Below are 23953 nucleotides of genomic sequence, written 5' to 3'. Positions count from 1 at the left end.
GCCGTGTTCAGAGGTCATTGTAGGCTGCGTGTATTACGCGTACGCTTATTTTTGTGTTTCTGGGTGCCACAGAGTAGTGCAGGTTCATTTTTTCACGCACGTGGTCTATGAGGGGTTGCGTGCATGTTATTTTTTTATTTTGGGCGGCTGTCTGTGCATTGCGTGACCCGTCATCTTCCCCCAGGAGTCACAGACAGCCTTGTTAGAGCACTAGGGTACGAATTCCATCTAGTACCCTACCCCTTTCACCCCCAATTGCCCAGGACAATTGTTTACTGCAACTCCCATACGCACAACAACATCAGTGCCATGGTTGGGAGGCGACCAAGCGGTAAGGGAGGCAAAGGTTGCCGGACTTCAAAAGGTGGCCGTGGTGGGCGCGGTAGGGGACATGGCCGGGATTTGCAGGGTGCCCCTATACCCCCATGTGTGGAGGACCAATCAGGGGCACCCATGCCCCCCCACGGTTGAGGGAAATGTGGCTGACACCATCCCAGCTCAGCCTTTGTTGGACCAGCCCATTGTGGCACCTGACCTGCCACAGGATGACTCCCAGGCTGACTTCCAGGACAGCAAGTCTAGGCCACGTGTGGCGGTGCAAGTTGTTGTCACCAAGCCACCTGGATCTGGGGCAGCTATGTCATCTGCTGCCCCAAGTAGGCAGGGTGGGAGGCTGCAGGGGCAGCTGAAGCTCCATCCACCCCAGCTCTGACTCTCCCAGCCAGGACAGTGTCAGTCCAGGTCCATCAAACTGTCATTCTCCCTGCCAACATCACCCTGCAACCAATGCCTACACCAAGACCTATGGTCATTGTGCATTCGCACACTCCCAGTACCCAGTCCACCTGCGCTTCTGCCCCTACTGACCAGAGCGGCGTAAGCCACTCAAGCTCCGCTCCACCTTTGAAGAAGAGGAAGAAGGGTGCTCTGGCACAACAGGCTGAGACCCTAGACATGGCTACACACTCCGGCATGTCAAGGAAGCCTAGCTTTAATGACCCGGAACTTGATGCACTTGTGACCTATGTGTCAGCACATAGCCGCAAAATGTTGGTGACTGCAGGGTGTAAGACCACACCTGGTCAATGTAGGGCACACTGGCAGACCATCGCAGACCGCATAAGTGCCCTTGGATTTGTGAGGCGCACAGCTGATGATTGCTACAAGCGGTGGAATGACCTGAAACGCAAAGAACAAGCTGGCCTAAAATCATGCTGCTACTCTGGTGACTGGCGGTGGGTCTCCACAAGAGGACAACAAACTCACTGAACATGAGTCTGTTGCTGGGACCTTCATCACAGAGGAACAGATCCAAGGTGTCGGAGATCTACCTGATTACGAAGCATTGTCCGGTGAGTGGCCATGCGTGTGTGTGTAATCCATGTGTATGTTGTTTGGGTGACGGGTTCTGATTCAGTGCCAGGTGAGAGTGTGTACTCCTGAGTGTTATGGGTCACCCATTTGCTTCCTCCCATACATTCACGTGCCTTGGATTTGGGTATGACTGTATCCCTTCTGCCCACAGTTGCCAATTAGGCACACATTAGTGCACTTTACCTTGAACTGTCATCTTGCAACTACATAGTTCACATTTTGTAAGTGTTCATTCAGGCTGATTGTTTCCACACTCTCCTTTTTGCTAGACATTTTTCTGCACTATTGCGACATATGTGCTATGTTTCGGTCATTGTTCACAGCCCACACTGGGGCACTATTTTCACATAGTTATGTTAATGATTAGACCATTCAGGCCGATGGAGTCTTGGCCTGCAGAACATTTTTATAAGGGCATGTTTGCATGTGGAAGATGACAGGTGTTTCCTGTGATGTCAAAGGGACCAACCATTGATCAGCCCACAATGACTGTGTTATTGGACACTGGATGTGTTTCAGTGTGTGGCACATGCATATTTTGCAACACTATTCAGCATCAATCTTCGCATCATGTCGATGTGACATGGATGTGTGACATTACTCATTCACTGACATACTGCTGTAGTTTTGTAATTTACCGTGGCTACATGACATCTGTGTGGTGGCATGTGTCATGTATGTGTATTGGACATGCCACTCACAGCCTGATATGTGATGCTAGTGCTACCCAACATGCTGCAAATGTGTTGCATATCCATATTGCTCTCCCAGTGTCTGCCTTTTTCACTCCACTTCCAACTCTTTGACAGTGCATGCATGGCAGGGTTATAGTCATGTGGGACATGTGTAATTCATGTACTGGATCTCTGGCTTGTCACAGCCTATGTGTGTGCTATGGTGTTCATGCCTGTTTCCATTTGTTGTCTTTCATGTTTTTGCAGATGATGACGCACTTGGTGCTGTTGAGGTTGAGGGGATGGTGCAGACCCAGGAGGAATCTCAGGCACGACCGGGCACCAGTGGGGGACGTGGTGTGGTGGTGGGTGAAAACCCAATGTTACTGCAGACCATATTGTCCAGGGGTGCCTCTGGGTGCACCTCCCCAGACCTCTATTCAGGTGCTGAGTCGGATGATGAGACTTATGTGCAGTCGCAGGTAAGTGTTTCTGGCAGGGATTCTGTTCTGTCCAACCAACCTAGACCAGGGGTAGAACCTTCTATGGGGATGTCAGTGTTGGTAGGTCCGCCTTTGTCAGTTACGGATGCAGGGTCACACTCCACAGCATCTGATCCTGTTCCTGGGCCAGCAGATCAGAGGGGGAATGCAGTCCTGCAGCCTCAGGCAGTGCCAGCACAGCAAGGTGCAGATCGCCTTGCCCCAAACAGGTGTGGTGCCCGTCGACGTGGTGGCCGTGCCCCACCAGGCAATACTGTATGGGAAAACTCCATGTACAGTATGGCAACCCAACAGGCAGCATCAGTAGAAATGATGGCTCAGGCAATGGAGAGGGTGGCCACTTCCATTATCCCCCCTGAAAGGCAGATGGAGCAACAACAGCAGGCAACAGACTCCATTTGCAAATCACACAGGGAAGACATGTTGGCGTCCAACAGTGACAGACAGGCGGCACTGGAGACTCTGCACGAATCCATATCAATTGAGTCCCAGGGCCACAGGGAAGCCCTGAGGGTAGAACTACATAACCTCAGGCAGACTCTGGTTGCACTTGAGGCTTCCAGTAATTTAAGGGCAGAACAGCAGCTGGAGCAGCTCACACGTTCGTTCTCAGCTGAGCTGCATGCAACACGTGAGGAGATCCGGGCATCATGCGAGGCCATGCGTGCAGAATGCAGGCAACCCGTGATGTGCTGCATGGGGATCTCCGCACTTTAATCCTCCAGAATCAGACCTTTCAGACCCGCATGTTTGCTGCCATGGAGGACCATACTAGGGCTTTGCATGGGCTGCCTCCCATAGTGCCACCGCCTCCTGATACAGCAGCAGAGGATGAGCAGAGCGACAGCAGTTCTCTCACAATGGCATAGCCGTGCAGGCCATGAGCCCAAGGAGGTTTTTTTTGCAACATCCACGCAGGTGGGTGTTGGTGTGCACCTTGTCCTCAAACCTCCTGGGTGGCCTCCCCGACCCCCCCTGACCCCCACATGGCCATTTTTGATTTTTGATTTTTTTTTTACAGTGTGTTGCCTTGTGTGGCTCCCATGGGCATCCACTGTATTCCGGCTGGGCACATACAGGCTTGTCCTGATTTTGGGTTAGATGCTTGGGTTCGTGAGACACACACCCCTCCTGCTTCCCATTTCCATGGGCTTGCAAAGGGTGTGACCAAGTGACATTGAATTGCACAGTGACGTTGGGCTCCCATGAGCTGTGTGGGCAGTCTGTAGTCAATACTGTGTAGAAATCCCTAGTGGATATTGTTGTTGTATTGTACACTGCATGGTGTATTGATATGTGCTTGTGCATCCATGTCTTCCTCCTAATCTGCAGGTTGCTTCCTCATGGCTTCACAAGGCCGTCTACTTTGTAGATGCAGCTCATGTTGTATGCAGTACACTGAGACATTTGCATGGCAGCAACACTGTACAGTTGGAAGGGGTCGATGTGATGGCATATTCAGATAGTAAGACTATGACTACTTTAACTTAGTACTGTCATGTTTTTGCTATTTTTGATGTTGTGTTGCTGCATTGTATTGTTGGTAAGTATTTGGTCATGTGTGTTGTTAGGTATCCATTACTGGGAGCATATTGTGTGTGGGCATTTTCCATTGGGGACAGTGTACTTTGTGACACTTGTGTCAGGTTTTGTGCATTTCTTTGTTTGCTTTCACATTGCATTAGATGCCATGGTGTGTTGGGTGGTGGAGCCGGGGAGGGGTTGGGTGACATGGCGCTGTTTTCATGTTGTATTTTGCTAGGGGGTAATGAATTTAACAGCATAGATGTATGTCTTTTGATGACACAGCATTGGTGGTGTTTGTGTAGGTAGGGATGCACACAATGTAACACTTCCAGGTGACCAATCTCAGGCTGGTATGGTTGTGACAGTTGACTGTCCCTTATGTCATCATCATTGATTGTCAGCTGGTATGCACCAGGGCTGTGTGCACTCCACAGGGGTGTGATTTTATGTGAAGTAATTAGCCACCAGCTGCGTACGGGCTGCCTCACCACGTGCCCTTTCCCCTCCCATGCGCAGCAGGTGTGCATGTGGTTGGGGATGTGGGGGCACCACCATGTCCACCAGCAGGCCCCGGCGTGTTGCAACGTTGTGCAGGACACATGCTGCCACTATGATCCTGCACACTACTAAGGGAGCGTATAGCAGCTGCCCACCAGAGTGGTCAAGGGAGCGAAAGCGTGAATTGAGCACTCCGAATGTGCGCTCCACTATGTCCCTGGTTGCAATATGGGCTGTGTTGTATCTTACCTCGGGTGACGTGGTGGGGTTCCGAATTGGTGTCATCATGTGGGGACTCAGAGGGTAGGCACTGTCCCCTGGGGAGGTGGTGATGGGTATCATGAGTGGGGTTGTGACATTACTCAGTATGTGACATGCATGCATGTGCAGTGGCATTTATACTCACCAAGCAGCCATGTTTCGCCATGCCTCCCAGCTTCTAGGTCCCGGTTTAGGGTTGGCATTCTGTAAATGAAACTGTCATCGGTGGACCCTGGATAGTTGGCATATACTGAGGTGATGATTCCTTTGGCATCACATACTACCTTCACGTTGATGGAATGCCAGTGCTTGCGGTTTCTATAGATGTGCTCAGATGCCCTGGAGGGACGTAGAGCCACATGGGTGCAATCAATGGCAACTAGCACTTTGGGGAATTGTGCCACCCCGTAGAAATCCTGGACGGCAGCATGCCTTTCTGCAGGTGTTCTGGGCAGGTATATGTGCCTGCGGACTGATGGGCGTGCAGTCATGATGGCCAACATCTGGTGTAGGCAGCGTGACTGCGTGGCCTGTGACACCCCCCCACTATAGCACTTGTCCGCTGAAATGATCCAGTGGCCAAGAAGTGCAGTACATTGAGGACCTTCTCCAGGGGGCTGAGTGCTTGGGAGCACAGGGTGGGTGATGTGAGGTCATCCTCCCACTCACTCACCAGGTCGAGTATTATGTGAGGTGGAAACCTGTACCTCCCATACACCTGGTCATCAGGCATCTCAAAAAGGCTGGTTCTGGGTGTAAAAATTCTGGGCCTGACTATCCTCCTCCTCCTCCTGCGGTATCCCACGACCACTGTTGCTAGGAATGGTAAATTCATCCTGGCGTCTGAGCTTGTTTGTTGTTTGCGTGCACTTTTATGCTGCGCGGGTCCACGTACGCCTGCTTCCTGCTGGCGTACGTGTTTCCGGATTAGCGCGTCTTTTTTGGCGCACGCGTTAGCCCCATTCGATTCCATGAATTCGTGTTTTGAACGTGCGTGTGGGCGTTCCGCGCATTTGCCTCCTGTACTTCCCCCCATGCCGCCCACATTTTCATGCATTGTTCCCCATTCCGCGTGTTACGCCCCCTGTTCCGCCTACTTTTGTTGTGTGCGCCGCGCTATGTGCGCTTTCGCTGTGCACGTAGTGCACACTGTTTGGAGACGTGTGCGCCAGCGTGCGCCACGCAGCTTTTTAGCACACATCGAGGGATTTACACGCACACGGACTTCCATGAATCGCTGTGCGTGGGTTTCGCTGCGATATTCGCACTTGCGCTGCGATTCGCACGCTTTCGCCGAAAATTTCAGCGCACATTAATTCCATGAATCGGCCTGTCAATGTTAACGTCTTTGATCTCACAAAGTGCATCTTGAGAAAGTTGAGTTAATGACCTTACAATATCAGTTAAATGCTGAAAAAAGATAATTAATCATTGGATTACAATGTGTACATTATTATTATTAACAAAGTCGAACACTGTGTACAAGTAACATTTTAAAAAGACATATTTGAAATTGTACCTGATAACATTCTGAGATGTTACAGGGAGTTGGTATGAGATCATCCTGAAAAACATAGTCAGTAAATTGTTGCCGACTAAAGTATAATGCTTTTTTATGTTCTGTTTAACCTGTTCAAGTTTTTGGTAGCCAGCTACATTTTATGAACAAAAACATACACCATTCATATAGTGAAAGGTTCTATATTATTCAGTTACAAAGTAAGTTTTTGTGATGATTTACTTTCATAGTTGCACGTGTTTGGGCGATAAATACAACAAGGGTGTTGATTGAATGCTTTGTAATTTGATGACAGTATTGTACATTCTCAATAAAATAACACTTATCTTACATTTAAACAAGACATTGCTAATCAACAACTATTAATATAATTCAATATATTTTCACTTCTCATACCTCATCCTCCAGGCCGGTTGCAGTAAAAGAATAGTACGGTGTTGAAGTTCCAGCATCCCCCTTTATCAAAGTTACTATAATAATAAGGCTGTCAAAGCAAAATCCCCCCCAAAACAATTACATGCAAAAGATGGTTCATATTGACGTACAAGCTTTCATGCCACGTTGTATCTGAAGCTAATATTATGCATAACAAATATGTTTTAAGTTGAACTTGACCATATAAATATATTGTGTAGTCGCATTTGAAGGATTAGTATAAAAGAATTCCTAGAAAGTTGAGTTTGGTTGCTATTGACTCCGGAATAGTGGTTGATGTAGCATCTTGGTACTTTATTTAGTGTATATATACACACCAGGGTTCTATAGAAAATGTATGTTAGTATTATAATTTAGACTGCATCTGAAGATCAAAAATAGCTTTACGTGCAAGTTGTTTGGCCTCACCATTTGCACGTTGGACGTGTCTGTGGTTTCCTCCATGGTAACGGTCTGTACTTCCATCAGTGCGGTCTATGTCAACAAAGACATGGTAATTGACACATTTAACAAAATAACCTATTTTTAAAGGAAGCTATGTAAGAGTTTAGAAAGGCTTGCATTGCACTGAACTATTAGTGTATGCCTAAAGTAGGGATAGACAAAGTAACCTAAAGTGAAAAATGTATAAACCACAGTAAATTGTGGCACAAAGGAAACTTGTTTAATAAATATCAATGGAAATATTCCTCAAACACTCAAAACTGTTCATTTTCACAGACTATTTCAATATATTGAGTGATCATTTAGAAGACATAGCATACAGACAAATTTAGTTAATAGCAACATACATAAAATAATTCAGCGTCCACTACTCACCTGGGTCAGTGTGTGCTGAAATTCAGTTGGAACTGCATTGGGAAGTATTTTACGAAGTAGTCTGGGGTGAAATCTTTTAGTGTACTTTGATGGTTTGTACATATCTTCTGAGAAGTGCATGCTGCAGACATGGAATCGATTGCCCCTCACGTCATCCAAGACATCCTTGGCTCTGCTTTCAATCTCGGACACTGGAAAATCACAGTTAAACAGCCATGTTCTTATTGTTTACATGTCTTGATACTGAAATATTTTATAAAGAATGAACATATATCGAATATTTTATAACAAAAAATTTGATAGAGAATGCCCTTTTTTCCCCTTTTTTTGGGGGTTGTGGTCAAAAGCCCCTGTTTCCCATCCATAAAAACCCACCGCAACCGTTTCCCAAAAATATTTGACCCTTTACCCCTCCCCTAAATGCATTCTCTATAAAAAATATTCATTATAAAATATTCTAAATATGTTAATTCTTTATAAAATATTCGATATAAAGACTGCATACCGTTCTTATTCAATTTAGATACTTTGGAAATACATGCATCTAGTATTATGACTTTTGGCATTGTTTGATTGTCCTTATGCTCTGTTAAAAAAATAAAAACAAATATTACCATTAAAAAAGAATCACAGTAGTCTTCAAGATGACAGCCGACATGAGATAAATGTGTTGACGGTGCTCATGAGCTGCAGAAGCAAAAGGCGGTTCCACCACCCCAAATTTGCAGCTGAGGAGGGCCAAAAGTGGAGTAACCATGTTGCATAGCTCTGGAAAGACTGCAGCAACCAGGGAAAACCCAATATGAGAAGTTGAATGTGGAAAGAGGCTACGATGTTTCGACAGAGGCCAAGAGGATAATTAGCCGGACGCAGAGATAAAGTAGTCGGGGGAAAAGTAACAAAAGAAGGGCAGCGCTATCCCGGCAGCCAATGAACAGGACAGTCCCTGAGGGAGACAACGTCCGTTGGGATACAGTAGAGCTGCAAGCGGGAGAAGTGCAGCAGAGGAAGGTGGGGACCCCAGCATGGGGCAGACGTCCAGTGCCGCCCCCATGGAGGTTGAGGACAGCTATTGGGAGGAGTGGTGAGTCACGGGCCACAGCCCAGGGGAGCCAGCAGTATCCCAGGCCCAAGGGGGATATCCGTGGGGCCATTGCATAGATCCAACCCCCAGAAAGGAGGAGTGCACGATGTAGCACAGCAAAGGCATCAGCTGGGCCCCCACGCATACCAAACAACAGGGAGGTTCGAGGGAAAGCAGAGGAGAAGGGGATAAACCAGGGGCTGGAGACTGCTGGAGGGAGGTCCCCTGAGCACTGAGCGACACAGAGCACCACCGTCACACACATGCACGTAGCTGCTGTGACAACCAGGAGGACAGAGGCAGGCACTCCAGGTTCTGGCGGATAGCCCGGACCAGAAGGCCCCGAAGACAACACGACTGGGAGTATTTTGGAGGACATCAGCATAAACTGAGACCAATGGGGAAGGTCTCAAGGACAAGAGCCGGAGTGGGGAGCCCCCCCTGTCATCAAGGGAAGGAAAGCACACAGCACCAAGGAACAGACTAAGGCCTACGGCGTAACTTCTAAATATTAGCAAGGGGAGGGAGGTAACCCCCTGGAAAGCTCTGACAACTAAGGCAAAAGGCAGGGCCACAAAACCATTGGCCAGCATGGGGGACGCTCTGGGTACCCTCCCAACCGTGTGGCCACCCCTGGAACCAGGGAACCGTGTAAAAGTAACCAGGTTGTCACAATAGAGCATAGTAACCCTGCAGAGGCCAAATTAATAGCCCCCTTCTTGAGGCAAGACTTCCATGGGGAAATGCTAACCCACCAGGCGTCCCTAGCCAAGACATTTGAGGAGCAATTCCAACTAATGTGGATGGACCTTAACTCAGCCCTAGCCGAGACATGACAAGAAGTGGGCCAACTAGGTGAATGGACAGACCTCATAGAAAGGGGCCTGCAGGAAGTCGACAAGGAAACTTCAGCAAACAGTGAGGCTATAGAACGACTAAACGTAGCTACCCAGAATCTGAAGCTTCAAATGGAGGATATGGAGAACAGGTCCCGGAGGATCAACAGCAGACTCAAACTTCTGCCTGAGACAGTACTGGACAGAGAGCTAAAGGAAGAGGTGCAGATAATTTTTGTAGACATCCTGGGAGGAACGGAGCCAAAAACCATAGAACTAGACCAGATCCAAACAGTGGAATGACAGAATAGGGGCCCCAAAGCAAGGGCTCGAGATGTTCGAGCAAAGTTTGCAAGGTTAGGACAAAAGGAAGCAGTCTTAAGAGCAGCGAGGCAACAGGAGCCAGTAATGTATAAAGGCCAACAAATTGCTTTATACCAAAACCAGCGAACAGCACACTAACCAAGCGATGCCGAGCTGGAAAAAGAGGTTGAGAAGGCCTTAAAAAAGGCCAGGAAAGCTCCCATGAGACATACACTTAAGGCCTACAGTTGGCCGGTAGGGCAACCTGGAGTTCTTAGAACAAAAAAAGCAGAGGGGGTGCTACTATTCATCAGACACAGATACAATGCGAAAGCCAATAAGGCAGATGCACTGTTGGCACATTTACTGGGGGCAGCAGGGGAAAAGGAATGTAATTACACCCATAAAGGACAACAGGGCAGATCATCATAGCCGTACCGAGGATATACAAGAATGTCTGGCTAGGTACTGTGAAGACCTATACTCTTCCCAGAACCCTCTGAATCAACAGCAGCTGGATTTGCTTGAGAGAATACACCTGCCCAAAATACAGAGAGATACTCAAGATCTATTAGGCCAGGAGATTACAGAAAGGGTTATTGCCAAGCTACCTATGAACAAGGCACCAGGACCGGATGGATACACGGCAGCCTTCTATAAAACATTTGCCACACTGCTAGCCACACATCTGACACAACTCTACAACACCTTCAAATCAATGGGATGTACGCCCCCTTCCATGGAAGAGGCAAAGGTAACCCTCATAACCAAACCTAATAAAGATCCCACAGTGCGTACCTCTTATAGGCCCATAGCACTTATCAATGTGGATGCAAAAATGTACCTCAAAATATTGGCTAATAGGCTAGAGGGGTGCCTACCCACCTTGGTCCATCAGGACCCATTGAGGTTTGTATTGGGAAGATAAACAGCTGATAATATTAGGAGGGTAGCACACTTAGTGGGAAAAGCCCAGAAGACAGACACAGACAGACACTCCCTCTGTCCTCTTATCACTAGATGCGAAAAAGGCATTTGACCGGGTGGAGTGGTCGTGTTTGTTCCTGGTAATGGTGAAAATGGGCATGGGAGGAGACTTCCTAAAAATGGGCCAAGCCAACTACCATGGCCCGATAAAACGCTTGACGGTGAACTACCGGAATTAAAGGCAGCAACACCTTTTGTGTGGAGCCCACGGGAAACAAGTATCTTGGGGTTAAAATTACACCAACCCTGCAGGGATGGTACACAGCTAATTATCTGCCCCATATTGAAGGCAATTAGGAGGGACTTCCAAAAGTGGAGGAACTTTACAATCTCCTGGGTAGGAAGGATGGCAGCGGTTAAAATGGTTACACTTGCCCGCCTCATCTACTTATTTCAAGCAATCCCATTGGCGCTGCCCGCCAGTCTCTTCGGGGAACTGAGGAAAATGACAAGTGAGTTCATATTGGAGGGTAAGAGGTCAAGAATAAGTCGGCAGCTTCTGATGGCGCCAAAGAGGGAAGGGGGATTGCTCTCCCCAATTTCCCACAGTACTATGAGGCAACACAATTGCGGTAATAAGAGAATGGTTCTCCGAGACTGCAGGGTAGCAATGGGTCTCGATGGATCGAGCAGTAGTGCAACATGACTTGATAGAGGTGCTATGGCTATCGAGACAACATAGGTTGAAACACATGTAAATGAGCACCATCACTAAGCTAGTAGCTGGCATCTGGGACAAAATGGTGTGGAAGCATGGAATCACAACCTTCCCATTCCCCTTCACCCCCTTTTTTAACAATGGGGACTTTACACCAGGGAAGGAACAGGGGGCATTTAGATAATGGTTGGAGGGGGGGATGTAGGATGATTCGTGATATGTTTCAGGGCCAGACCATACGCTCCTTTATAGAGTGCAAACAAGCGTTCGGAGTGGAGGAGGGGGAGAGACTCAGATATGCACAATTACGGCATTGGCTAATGGTCCAGCAGTCAAGGAGGCAGCCACCAGGCAGGTCACCCCATTTGAGAAGTTCCTACTGACACACGACTGGTCAAAAGGCTTATTATCTAACTTATATAGAATATTGGACGATGCCACCCCCAGAGCCTCATGGCCATACATGACCCGAGGGGAGCAGCTGTTGGGGCAGGAAATTAGGACATAGGATTGGGAAAAACGGTGACGAAAGAGTCCCAATTTAGCCTGGGCTTCCCAATCATGGGAAACATTGTTTACATGTTGTAAAATCAATACAGAGAATGAAAAAAATCACAGTAAGTAAATCAACCATCACAGTGCTTTGATATTTTTTTTTACATTATAAATAATACCAACAAAAGCAAACATGCATTGAAAACAGGCACTGCGAAACATTATATTTGGAAACAATACTCTGCAATGTTATGTGCTAATTCCAGGGATAAAAATACATAGGAAGGTTGATAATGGTGAAGTCTTTTGGATAAATTAAAATGAGAATATGGAGTACATTGAGTATAAAGCAATAGAAAGTCGTCGAGCAGAGAACGATGACAGTCAACAAACCAATAGTAATAGTTGACAAACCGTTACTTGGAAGAACAGATGAGCCAATTCAGCAAGAAAGGTAAAAAGTGGATAAATGGTGATATCCATTATGAATTTCTGAGATGTTGTCTTGGTAACTTCCACAGTATTTATAAAGGCATACAGAAGTGGGTTTGTATGTGAATGTCTGACATGTTTGTTCACACCCACCAGGCCTCTATGACAATGTTTGACCTCCTCAATACCGCCAGTGCAGCCCTCTTGCAAGTGTACAGCCACAGGTGTGAACTTCCATTGATACCGAAGGGTGATGGATGTGGATGAATCAGGAGCAACAGTCCCAGAACATAGTTAAAGGGCACCGAGATATGCAGATTGCAGGGAAATGGTCTTCAAATAGGAGTATGTAGACATCTAGTCTAGGGTGACCATGTGGCCAATGGTCCCCGTGCGAAAGGACCCTTTGAGGTGTACATGGTATTTGGCAGCTTGAGCGTTCCCATCCACCCAGCGACCTTGCGAGTGCATGGCTTCAGGTGCAAACTGCCATTGATACCGGAGGGGGTGGATGTGGATAAGGCACGCACAATAGGCTCGGAAGATAGTCAAAGGACACAGAGATATGTAGATTGCAGGGAAAGGGGAGTATGTAGACACCAGGTCTGGGGTGGCCATGTGGCCAATGGTCCCTGTGCGAAAGAACCCTTTGAGATGTGCATTGTATTCAGCACCTTGAGCGTTCCAATACACCCAGCCCCCAAGTGAGCGCACAGCCACTGTTGCTAACTGCCATTGCTACGTGCGGGAGATGCATGTGGATGAGGCAAGCGCAATAGGCCTGGAACATATTGAAAGGACACAGAGAAATTATAGAATGCAGGAACAGGGTTTTCAAAGGGGAGTATGCAGCCACTGGGTCTGGGGTGCCCATGTGGCCAATGGGTCCCTGTGCAAAAGAACCCTTTGAGGTGTACATGGTGTTAGGCACCTGGACCATTCCCATCCAGCAGCCACCTTGCGAGCGCATGGCCACAAGTAAGAACTGCCGTTGATACCTTGGGGGGATGGATATGGAAGAGGTGACCGCAATAGGCCCAGAACATAGTCAAAGAACACAGATATATAGATTGCAGGGACCGGGTCTTCAAAGGGGAGTATGTTGACACTGGTTCTGGGGTCCCCATATGTTCAATGGCTCCAGTGCAAAAGAACCCTTTGAGGTGTTCATGTTCTCGGCACCTTGAGCGTTCCCATCCACCCGGCCCCTTGCGAGTGCATGGCCACTGGTGCGAACTGCCATTGATACCGGAGGGGGATGGATGTGGATGAGGCGAGCGCAATAGGCCAGTAAACTTGTTAAAGCACACCAATCTTTCATGATCCTCATAGATGTTTGGACGTGTTGTGGACTTACAAAACATTTCGAACAACTTTTCATATTAACTTTATTTTTTTAAATTTAGTTTGATAAAGTGGATGACAATGACAAACTACAAATTGTACTGTCACGGTCGAGGAACTGTGTGTATAAATCCCTGCTATTGTTCATAGTCACTGGAGAATTTTTCACAAATGGCTCGAACCACACAGGCAGATATTACTCATCGAAAGTGGAATCCCAGTCTTCCATGAATCCACCATGTAAACGCACGATAGGCCACAAGCCTGTTCCACCTGTGTGTTACAGAAATAGTTTACTTGAATGAGCCCAATAATTGCATTTATTTTGTTTGCACTGCTTTCTAAAATGTAAGGCATTGTTGTGCTTTAAAAAGTAAATGTTCATGCAAAGTTCTGACAGAACTTGTGATTTCAAGTAGGGACCAATTAGAAACGTGAATGCCCATTCCAGCAAAAACTGTTTGGGAGATAAGGGAAATATTGTTTTTAACTTCCAAATGAAAGAGACGTAATTGTCCAGTCGTTAAATCTAATGATGAATACTTTGGTTTGAGATTAGACAGAGAAATGTGCTCAATTTACAGAAAAAATCTTTCGTCAGTCATCCATCAAAGTTATGATGATGTAGGAGAATAACATAAAATGTTAGCCGTCTCGTTTGTCAAACATACAACGTATATAGAGTAAACATACTTGTTACTTGGTTCACAAGGGCGAACTGTAGCTCCCAGACCGTGCATAAGGACCATTATCATTCGCAATGCGGATCTTGAGAGGCAGTCTGCCCTGAAGTCATGCAGCTCAGTAACACATAGAGGTTTTGTGTCTTCTTCGGAAATGTAGGCCAAGCAGCCAGAATTTTCTCTGCAACAGCAGTTCTCCACTAAAGTTGGCATAACCTCACAATGATGGCAGGTACAAGAGGTGGTGGAATCGTCTTCCATGCGACTGGGTTAAGGTTCTGGTGACTGAGCATCACGACTTTCATTTGATTCCCCATCATCTCTGCTTCATTCTTTTTCAAGGATTTCCTCTTCTGAATATTCATGCTCGTACAAGTTGGGCTGAATTGTTGCCATAGTTCCTGAATATTGAAGTAGTACAAAATTAACAGTGAGAAAAAAAAATATTTTTGTTTGTATACAGTAACTAAATGAGGTTTTACATTAAAACCCAATGTTAAAGAAAAACAAGAGAAGAAACAGCCATGTTACAAAAACCCATTGTGCAAAGACAAGATGAATAGGCTCAAACTTTGAACATTTGCAAGGACACATGTAAAGAACATGCCATGTTAAAGTAGAATTTTAGTATGGTTTGGTAAAGACATTTGTACATAATATAAGAAATATTTAAATAAGAAGTGACCACTGAGTTAATTCATTTTAGGCAGTGTAAGAACCTGTTCTAAATGCATTGTACGTAGAAGATAGCTGAACAGAGCAGAAACAAGTCAGGGAAGCTCAAAATGAAAAACACTGACACGAAGGAAAAAGAAACTCCAATGTTGTGTGATCAAAAGGGTTTATTATACTTGTCGAGGAAAGAGGCATCTTGGCATTTCCATTGAGACACATCAATAGATTGCACACAGGGGACGCTGACATGAGATGTGCATTGGCATTGTGAAAAGGGGCTTCAGCGTCTGGTGATGTCAGCTTTAGGGGCGGGTGATCTGAATTACTGCCAAAAGGGCACTTGAATTTACGGCGATGGATCAACGGATAAGATTAGTACAATATGGCTGCACCCGACCTGTCGTTTTCGCATGTCTAAATGTGAGAAAAACTAAGGTAAGATGCATTGAAATTTCTTTTAAGATTGATTGATGTATGCTCAAAATATATGCTAAGATCGATTGGGCCAATAAAGTTTGAGCGAAGTTCCCCTTTAACACGAGAATCATGAAACCTTGATGCTCTTTGGGTGCTCTAAACCAGTATGAGACCCAAGGACTACAAAAATAAATGCCGAGAAAATCCACGTTGCTGAGAGACAAGGACAAGTGAATGTTGAATAGCTGAGGTATCATAGAGAATGAATAAATGACTTCTGGCAAACCTGAGGTCTAGGAGATACCTGTCCTGAATGCTATGAAGCAAACAGTCTAGAAAATATCTTGACTTATCACCGATTGGGGAGAAACCCCAAAGTAAAGTGGGGAAATGCTTAAGGAATGCCTAGTACAAGTTAGGAGTCAAAGAGGGTGAACCGAAGGCTTATAGAGAAATCTGAGAATCCAGAGGCCTGGAAATGGGTTAGAGGAGAATTTGAGTCAGGAAGACAAAAAGCGGGTCCCAACTGTGATTAAACCCTGGAAGAAATTTACCAAGAGAAATGTTCTTTTGTGTTATAGACCATGGCTGGACATTTCAGAGTAGCTTTTGTGAACTCTTCTGTGGCAAAGATTTGGATTTGTTTATTGTTACCCAGGGGACTAAGGACTTGTTAAGAATAGGTTTTGGATCCTTTTGTCAGCCACCATTTTGGAAACTAATTCATAGAGTATCGTGTCCCTGGAGGGACTTGGATTCTTAAAGCTAGGATATGAAAGTTTTGATTTCGGGGAACTGCAGTTGAGGTGTTGGACACCCAAAGAATATCCAAATTTGCTTTAGTGCATTCCTAGTGGAAGTTTCATTTGGCTCTTCCGTATCATTTTTAGAACTTCGACTAGTTGCATAGGCCTGTTGTCCAATCCATTGCTTGACTAAAATAAACATCCCTGTGGATGCATATCGTGCTTGACGTGTATCATTATACAACCTTCCTACAGAGGGCACTATTAATAAAACATACCGTACCAGAATATCTCTGCAAAAGAATAAGAAGGCGGAAAATGGGGAGCATTAACAAGAGAACTACAGACTAAGAACGAATGTACTGAGGACTTAAACCACAGATGGAAAACTATGGATTTGATTTAAGGAAAATGTGGACTAGAATCCAGGAAGTTACAGTCTGGAACTGAAGTCTAGAATTGAAAGAACCACACACTGAAACTGAAAACTAAAATCAAGAAAAATGTGTACTAATACAGTTGCATAGAGTCAAGGAAACTGCAGACTGACACTCTGTAAAAGCATCAGAAAACGAAGAAGTGAAGCTATGGTGTAGAGTCAATCAAACTATGGACTGAATCTCCAAACCAATATCAAGAACTATGAGCAGAAAGATAATGGAACTGCAGGCAGAGGGGGAAAGGAGCTGCAGGCTTAAGAGCACACAGACTGCAGGAAGAAGAGGAAAGGGATTGTCTGAAGGGATGCAAAGTGACTGCAGGCAGAGTAGCAGACATACTGTGGGCAGGGAAGCAAAGGGGATGCAGGCAGAGAAAAAAGAGCCCAAGGTCAGGGAGCAAAGAGCTGCAGGTTAGACAACAAGGGCACCGGAACTGGTGTAGGCTTTGGAAACAGCAGACATCAGCAACAGTGATTATCAGAAAACCACAGTTCATAGTAAGAAGGTCTAGAAACACGTTAAGTACATGAACAAATAGCTCTACAAGCATCTGCATAAATCCCGAAAAGCCTAGGCCTCAAACAGGCTGACCAGTTGCACCTGGAGTCCCATACCTGATAGTAATAGGCCTCCCCTCTCCCTGAACCTTGGAAAATGAAGACAAAGCAGGTGCATTCGACTTCTGGGGCTTGTAGTTCACACGCTCTTGTACATTTTCCCAAGGCACCAAAAATGCATTTTGGAACATGTAGTTTGTTTTATCCATCAATAGGATAGTTCCAATACTTTCCAAAGAGAAGAAAAGTCAGAAATATGCCTGAAGATAGTTCAGAATGGATTGTTACACCATTTCACAGCTAGTTCACCGAGGGCTAGTGTTAGTTTTGTGAAAGAGGTATGTCCAATATCTGGAGACCAAATAGTTCCTGCAAACCTCAGTCATGAGAATAAAAGGTATTCTAATGAGCTGCAAACTCATCAATTGAATTCCAATTGTATTGCTGACATGGCAATTATTTAGTGCATTGTGATCACTAGTATGGCCAGCACAGACTTCTGTTTATAAACGTAAGTTATAAACTTACTCACATCATGAGTACTGACGAGCTTGTGAGAACATCATATCACAGCATATCATGTTGCCGTTATGTTTTTATCTTGCAAAATGGTTTAGATGTTCTCAGAAATAGAACCCCGTGAACAATTATATTTGGGGTATGTTTGTTCTTCACTATGGCCTTTTGTCCTCTGCCTTCCGACATTGGGATAATTAAAATGTCATGCATGTTTCTATTTGTGACTATATTCCAGAAGCATTAAATCTGTTTTTTTATTTTCCTTACGAGTTAGGACAGTTGTTGATTTATCATTTAGATTCAAGGTTAAGAAAATAACTTTACACTGTAACTGAAAATGAATGTGCAATTATTGGTTTTAAGCTTTTTTAAGGGTCATATGAGGATGTTTGTCAATATTTACATTTCACCGTTTTGATCAAAAGAACTGCTTGGTTTTAAGCATTAAGTATATTTCTGGTAGGTGCCTGATCTGGCAAGGTTCATACTGGTCTGGCTATATTTATATGAATCATTTGGTGGACTAAAAGGCGTTTATTACAATGCCACGCATTTGAATGTGGCAATCGTCATAACATATTTCCAAAATAATCTGTAATCGCCATTGCACGTGTGCAATTAAAAATCACACAAAACTGGACAATTGCTCTCTTATTTGTTTACAGTATTAATTATCTGTCTATGTGGCCAACACATTTTTTTGTGAGCACGTTTTCTATGCCTGAATGATATGTTTGCTCATATCACATTTCAGAGAATTTTTTTTATTTTTAGGTTCTTTTTTATATTGAAGGAAACTTTTCCAAAAAAAATCTTAGCGACCACATTTTTTTTTACTCGAAATTTATGAACCTTTAATTGTATTCATTTGCAACAATCAGGTAATTTATATGTGTGTTATTTATTAGTTGTATTTATAGTGTACCTGTATTCAGAACACCGCACAATGATATTGAATAACAGATAGTATGCATCAGACAATTTTAGCTAACTTGAAAATCAGCAAAGTTCCATGAAACTTGCCGAAGGACGTGGGAAACGTAGTTATAATTCCTTAAAAGTTTTTTTTTAAATTTGTTTTATGATCACGAGAAGTACGTAGACCTCGGTCATTGGGAAGAGCAAGTAATTGAGAAGGCACTACCAATCAAAAGCACAGAGATGTGAACCCACAAAGACTAAATGATGCTCAGAAAGTAGAACTTGGGAGTAGGCTGATGGTGAGGACAGTAAAGCGAGATGAGCACAAAACACTGGTGTAGCGGGAGCCCCCCCAGTGAGGAGTGTCCCTCCTCACCATGTCCTGCGAGGGGGGGGGCACGTGAAGCTTCAGAAATAAATCCTTTCTTTCTAAAGTCAGAGTGCATGCTCACTCGCTTACAAAAGTAAGAATTTCTTTCTGAAGTCGGGGTGCATTCACAGCGACTTCAGAAAGGAACATTCCAATTGTCACGTGACACTCTGGCTCCAGTGTGCATGACAGGAACCAGGAATGTCTTTCTGCTTCCTTGTTCCTCTCAGCGTGGTGGTGTCTGGAGCGTGGGAGCCAACTGCCAGAAACATTTTTGGGGAGGAGCCCTTCGGTGAAGACGGATTTGGAAAAAACAGGTAAGAAAAAGAAATGTAAGTGTGTTTGGGTGCCTGCAAGGGTGTTGCATGTGTATGTTGTTGTTTGGCATTTTTATGAAGCGCCAAATTGACCAAAGGCCTCTCAGCACTACAACAGATACAACAAACAATATAACAGAAGACATGAGAGATAAAACAAAAACACTAAAAAAATCAATCAGTTACGATTCTTAAACCTGTAGTCGGTGTCAATTTCCCCAGGTTGTCACAACAGCTCAAAAAGGTTGGAAGGTTAGGCGACAGCCAATGACAATACAGTCTAGATCGTTCATCGAGGACAACTCCTTGATTTGGATTCTCTGCAAAAGTTTAAAGTCCTGAGTTCTAATACACTCTCTCTAACTTTAGACCATAACCAAGCCAAACCTTTGTTCAGTAGGGCATTTCTTGGTTTAGGCCTTTCCGTTTTTTTAACATTCACAATAACCAAATTTCTTAGATCCACAACCAATCATTTTAAGTGCAGACCCATGATTTCTGGCATTGAGATCTTTCTAAGATGAACGTCCCTCCTCTGTAAGGGACACATTAAGTTAGTCGTGCAGCTTTTAAAAGTCAGCGATTTTGGATAATGTGTGGCCCTAATACAAATTGGGGCAATAGGACGCTACAGGATGTCCAAATCATTCGGCTTAGTGTTGGCTATATAGGATACATTATTTGCTAACACTAAACTAGTGGCTGGCTTCAAATCAGTTCAGCAACTTGCCTCCACCTTCCTGGCAACTGCCTGCATATTATGGTGATCTGTTTGATAATCTCTGTGAACCCCAACTAACTGGGGTATTATTGTTTCAAATGAGTCTACCCGGGCAATGAAGTCTGTAACATTCACAGATTTAACCTGGTCATGAATCAGTCTCTCCTTAACAATCGCCCGCTATCAGTAGCATGCGTTGTCTTTTCCCCCAGGTTGGAACTGGAGAAGGCTTCCATGATGACACTATCCATGCTTTCTGTAGGGGATTGAATTGCAGTGCTAACTGCTTGGGTTAAGCAGTTAGTTTTTCCTGTTTGAAATTCAGAGGTACCCTCTTCAATGTGTCTTGGATGATCCATTTGGGGATCCTCAGGGGGACCTATACCCCCTGGGGTTAAGTTGTCTTGTGATAGTCACATAGGGCCTCATTACGAGTCCTGCGGTAACCGCAATGGTAAAACCGCCTGGTTACCGCCGGACTCGTATTACCATTCCGCCTCCGTGATTCCCGGAATTACCGGGGCATTACAACCCCGGTTTCCCGGGAATCACGGAGGCGGAATGGTGTCAATCCCCATTCCCATTGAGTCCTATAGGACTCAATGGGAAAGGGGATCATGGAAACACCGGCAGCATCTCGTAATGCTGCCGGTGTTTCCTCGTCCGCCTGCAGGCGGGCGGTGTTAAACCCGCCAGGTCAGACCTGGCGGGAACATATCCTCCCGCCTGCAGCAGTTGTGATTGCCAGGCATGGAAACAACGGTGGCGGCGGGTTTACCGCCACCGTTGTTTCCATACCGGGCGATTTGTAATGAGGCCCATAGTCTTTTCTCCCATCCTGGCTAGTGGTCAGTGAATCTGATAGTTGTCCAAGTTTGTTAATCTTTGATTACCTTTTCTCATCTTGTAGTTTTGTCGACGTTTTCTTCTTTGGGTACTTCTAGCCAGAATATTTGTTATACGACAATCACCTGGTGTCGTAGGTACATCTCTCAGTTCTCGCAGAAGCTGCGGTGAGCCCTCTATAAAATCACTATAGCTAGAAATCTCCACAGCTACAGGGTATATAGTTTTACAAGGATCAGGGCACGTGTCATCAAATTGCAGTACAGTTTTATGTGCTCCAGCTCTGGTGACAGGCATTCTAGTGCATGTGGTGATGATAATTACCAAACAGGGGACAGCTGGGGTCTGTTTCCTTATGCTAGGAATTAAATTAGGATAGGTGATGAAAACAAATGAAGTTTGGCACAGGAATGCCAACTTTAAAAGTGAAAGGAAACTCGGCCAGGCCCCACAAACCTCACAGTTTTCAGCCATATTGTGTGTGTGCACTGTATACTGTGGCAAAGCCCCATTCAGTATCCCTACCTACAGACCACATCCAATGACACCAAAAGTCTGGACTCAGCAAACGTTGCACAATCCTGGAAGCTTTGGCCCCACAAGCATCCACCGCTTTGGCCGTGTCTCCCGGCCCACCACTCCTGCATGTTCAGTTGCCTGTGTACTGCCTCCTCGCCTCCCAACCACTTAAGGGACTGGATCTGCAACCCTACAGTCCACTGACTCTCTGCACTTATGAGCCACCTCTTGGCAGCACTTACGAGTTCCTTAGCACTCTCCCCTGCCCTCTAAACCCCCTGGCACTCCCCCCTCACGCTTGCGTGATCTGAATGACACAAAGCCTAGCAGGATCGTTGTTTTGTCCTCGCTTTCTTGACTTGTCGCGCGTAGAACACCATCTTTCTGTGGCATGGCTTTTTTTTTTACTCACATCAGGGAAAAGGCCAATATGACTTGTGTTCTTAGATGGGGGAACTTGTGCAGTCAGCAAGTACATGATTTTCTTACTGTGGCATTGCATTATTTACTGGTGTTAAGGGCAAAGTCAACATGATGAGTGTTCTTGCCTCCCTCTGGAACAGTCTCTCTGCATCTCTCAAACTTGATCAGGACGACCTAAGGTTCCGGAAGCAACTCAAGACCTTCCATTTCGCTTCTGCTTTCTCTCTCTCTCCTTCCCCTGCTGATGGTCTTGTCTGCTGCTCATACTGGTTACCTGGCCACCCACTGAAATTACGAGACAAGGCTCCTGCATGACTAGTTGCCCTTGCACTGCCTCCAGGCCTCCCAACCACTTAAGGGACTGTATCTGCAACCCTAGAGTCCCCAGACTCTCTGCACTTACGCCCAGGAGCTGGAGTAAAGCAGCCTGTATCCTTTGGCAAAATACTTGTTCCCTTGGGATGTGTGCCAGGCTCTAGGGTGTCTGAGGGGCAGGTGGTGAGGCCCTGAACTCAACCCTGTGTATCCAGAGGGACCATCTGTCAACGCAACGTTTCTTGGTGAGTGAGAGAGAAACTCTGGAGCGTGCGTTTGACTGAAGCGGAGCGGGAGAAAGACACTGTTTAAAGCCGTACAGAGTGAAAAGTGAGAAAAAGTGTACGGGGGACAGAAACGTGTAAAATATAATCAGAATATGAGAAATTGAAAGAAGGAAGTTACGCTAGGGGCGCGGAAGAAAAATAAGGATGTGGTGCAAGCGGCAAGGAAGAAAGGTTAAGTCAAACAAAGGCATTTAAACAGTGCAAAGAAGGAAAAGGTAAAAAAAGACTTTTAAAGAGTACAAAGTGTGCACAGTAAAGAGAGGACAGTTTGGTAAGTGTGCAGGAAGCATGAGAAAGAAACAGACAAGTGCAAGGGTACACGTTAAGGGAAAAGACATTTTGTAAGGTGCGCAAGAGTCATGATAAGAAAGCAAAGGAAGGTGCAAGAGTGCACTGTGGAAAAAAAGGAACGGCAAAGGGAAGGTGCAAGCATTCATGAGGAAGAAGCAAAGGAGAACAAGAAGGGGTAGAGGAGTGGTCATGCCCAGGAGGAGCAAACAACCAGGCGGCTTTGAAAGTCTCTGATTGTACCTCACAAGTGAAGTGTGTGTGAAAGAACTGTATCTGAAAGGAAAGGTACATCCTGACATGCTGAATTTGTGTTTGAAACCGAAAGGGGCCTAATCTTGGGGAAGGGAACCCTGAGAGGTTTCAAAAGGAACTGTTATAGTTCTTTTATGTTGTTTGGAACTTGAACAAGTAAACGTTTGGGGAACGTAACCCCAAGGAACCAAAGACACTGAAAGTATTTAAGAAAACTGCAAGGGCCCTGTGGAGAAGGACTTACGAACAGCAGTCATTTAGACATTGACCAAACTACATCTGGTGAGAAGACCACGTGCAACCGACCTTGGTTTCCTCTTTTTTGTTGTACCACTGTTCTTTTCCTTTTTAAAGACTTCCCATCACATTTTTTGTAAAGAGTGAGGGCAAGCATAGGTTTAGACACAGGCACATTTATTTTAGACTATCAGACATCAACGACCTTTAGAAACATCATTTAAGTGAAACATCCATTTAGAGTTAAGGCCAGTTAGGCATTACACCAACACAGGAACCTTAGTAAATGAAGGTTTTGAAGCTAACATCTTTGAGTCTGTGTCTCTCTTGATACCATGCCTGTCTCACAGCAGCGAAACAAGGAAATGTGGCCTTGCTGTAGCACTGCATGTTTTACTGGCATTGGGGCCAAAGTCAACATGAAGAGTATTCTAACATGGTGGTGTGGGGGTTGGGCAAGCATTTGTGCAGCAGCAATAACTTGTTTTCTTCCCATGGCAGGAGATTTCTGAAGGCAATAAGGGCAACGGCAACAAGAGAATGTTTCTACATGCGGATAATGGCATATACCGACAGAGCAAGCATGAACATGTTTTCTTATGGTATCATTAAGGTGCGCCATATTAATGGCCTTGCACAGAGTTGGCTGTTACCTTTGTGTGTCAGGA

The sequence above is a fragment of the Ambystoma mexicanum genome, chromosome 10 (genome assembly GCF_040938575.1).
Source record: "Ambystoma mexicanum isolate Mex_15411 chromosome 10, UKY_AmexF1_1, whole genome shotgun sequence".
NCBI classification, from domain to species: Eukaryota; Metazoa; Chordata; class Amphibia; order Caudata; family Ambystomatidae; genus Ambystoma; species Ambystoma mexicanum.
The sequence above is the reverse complement of the archived record's forward strand: the minus strand, read 5'-3'. Positions refer to the sequence as shown.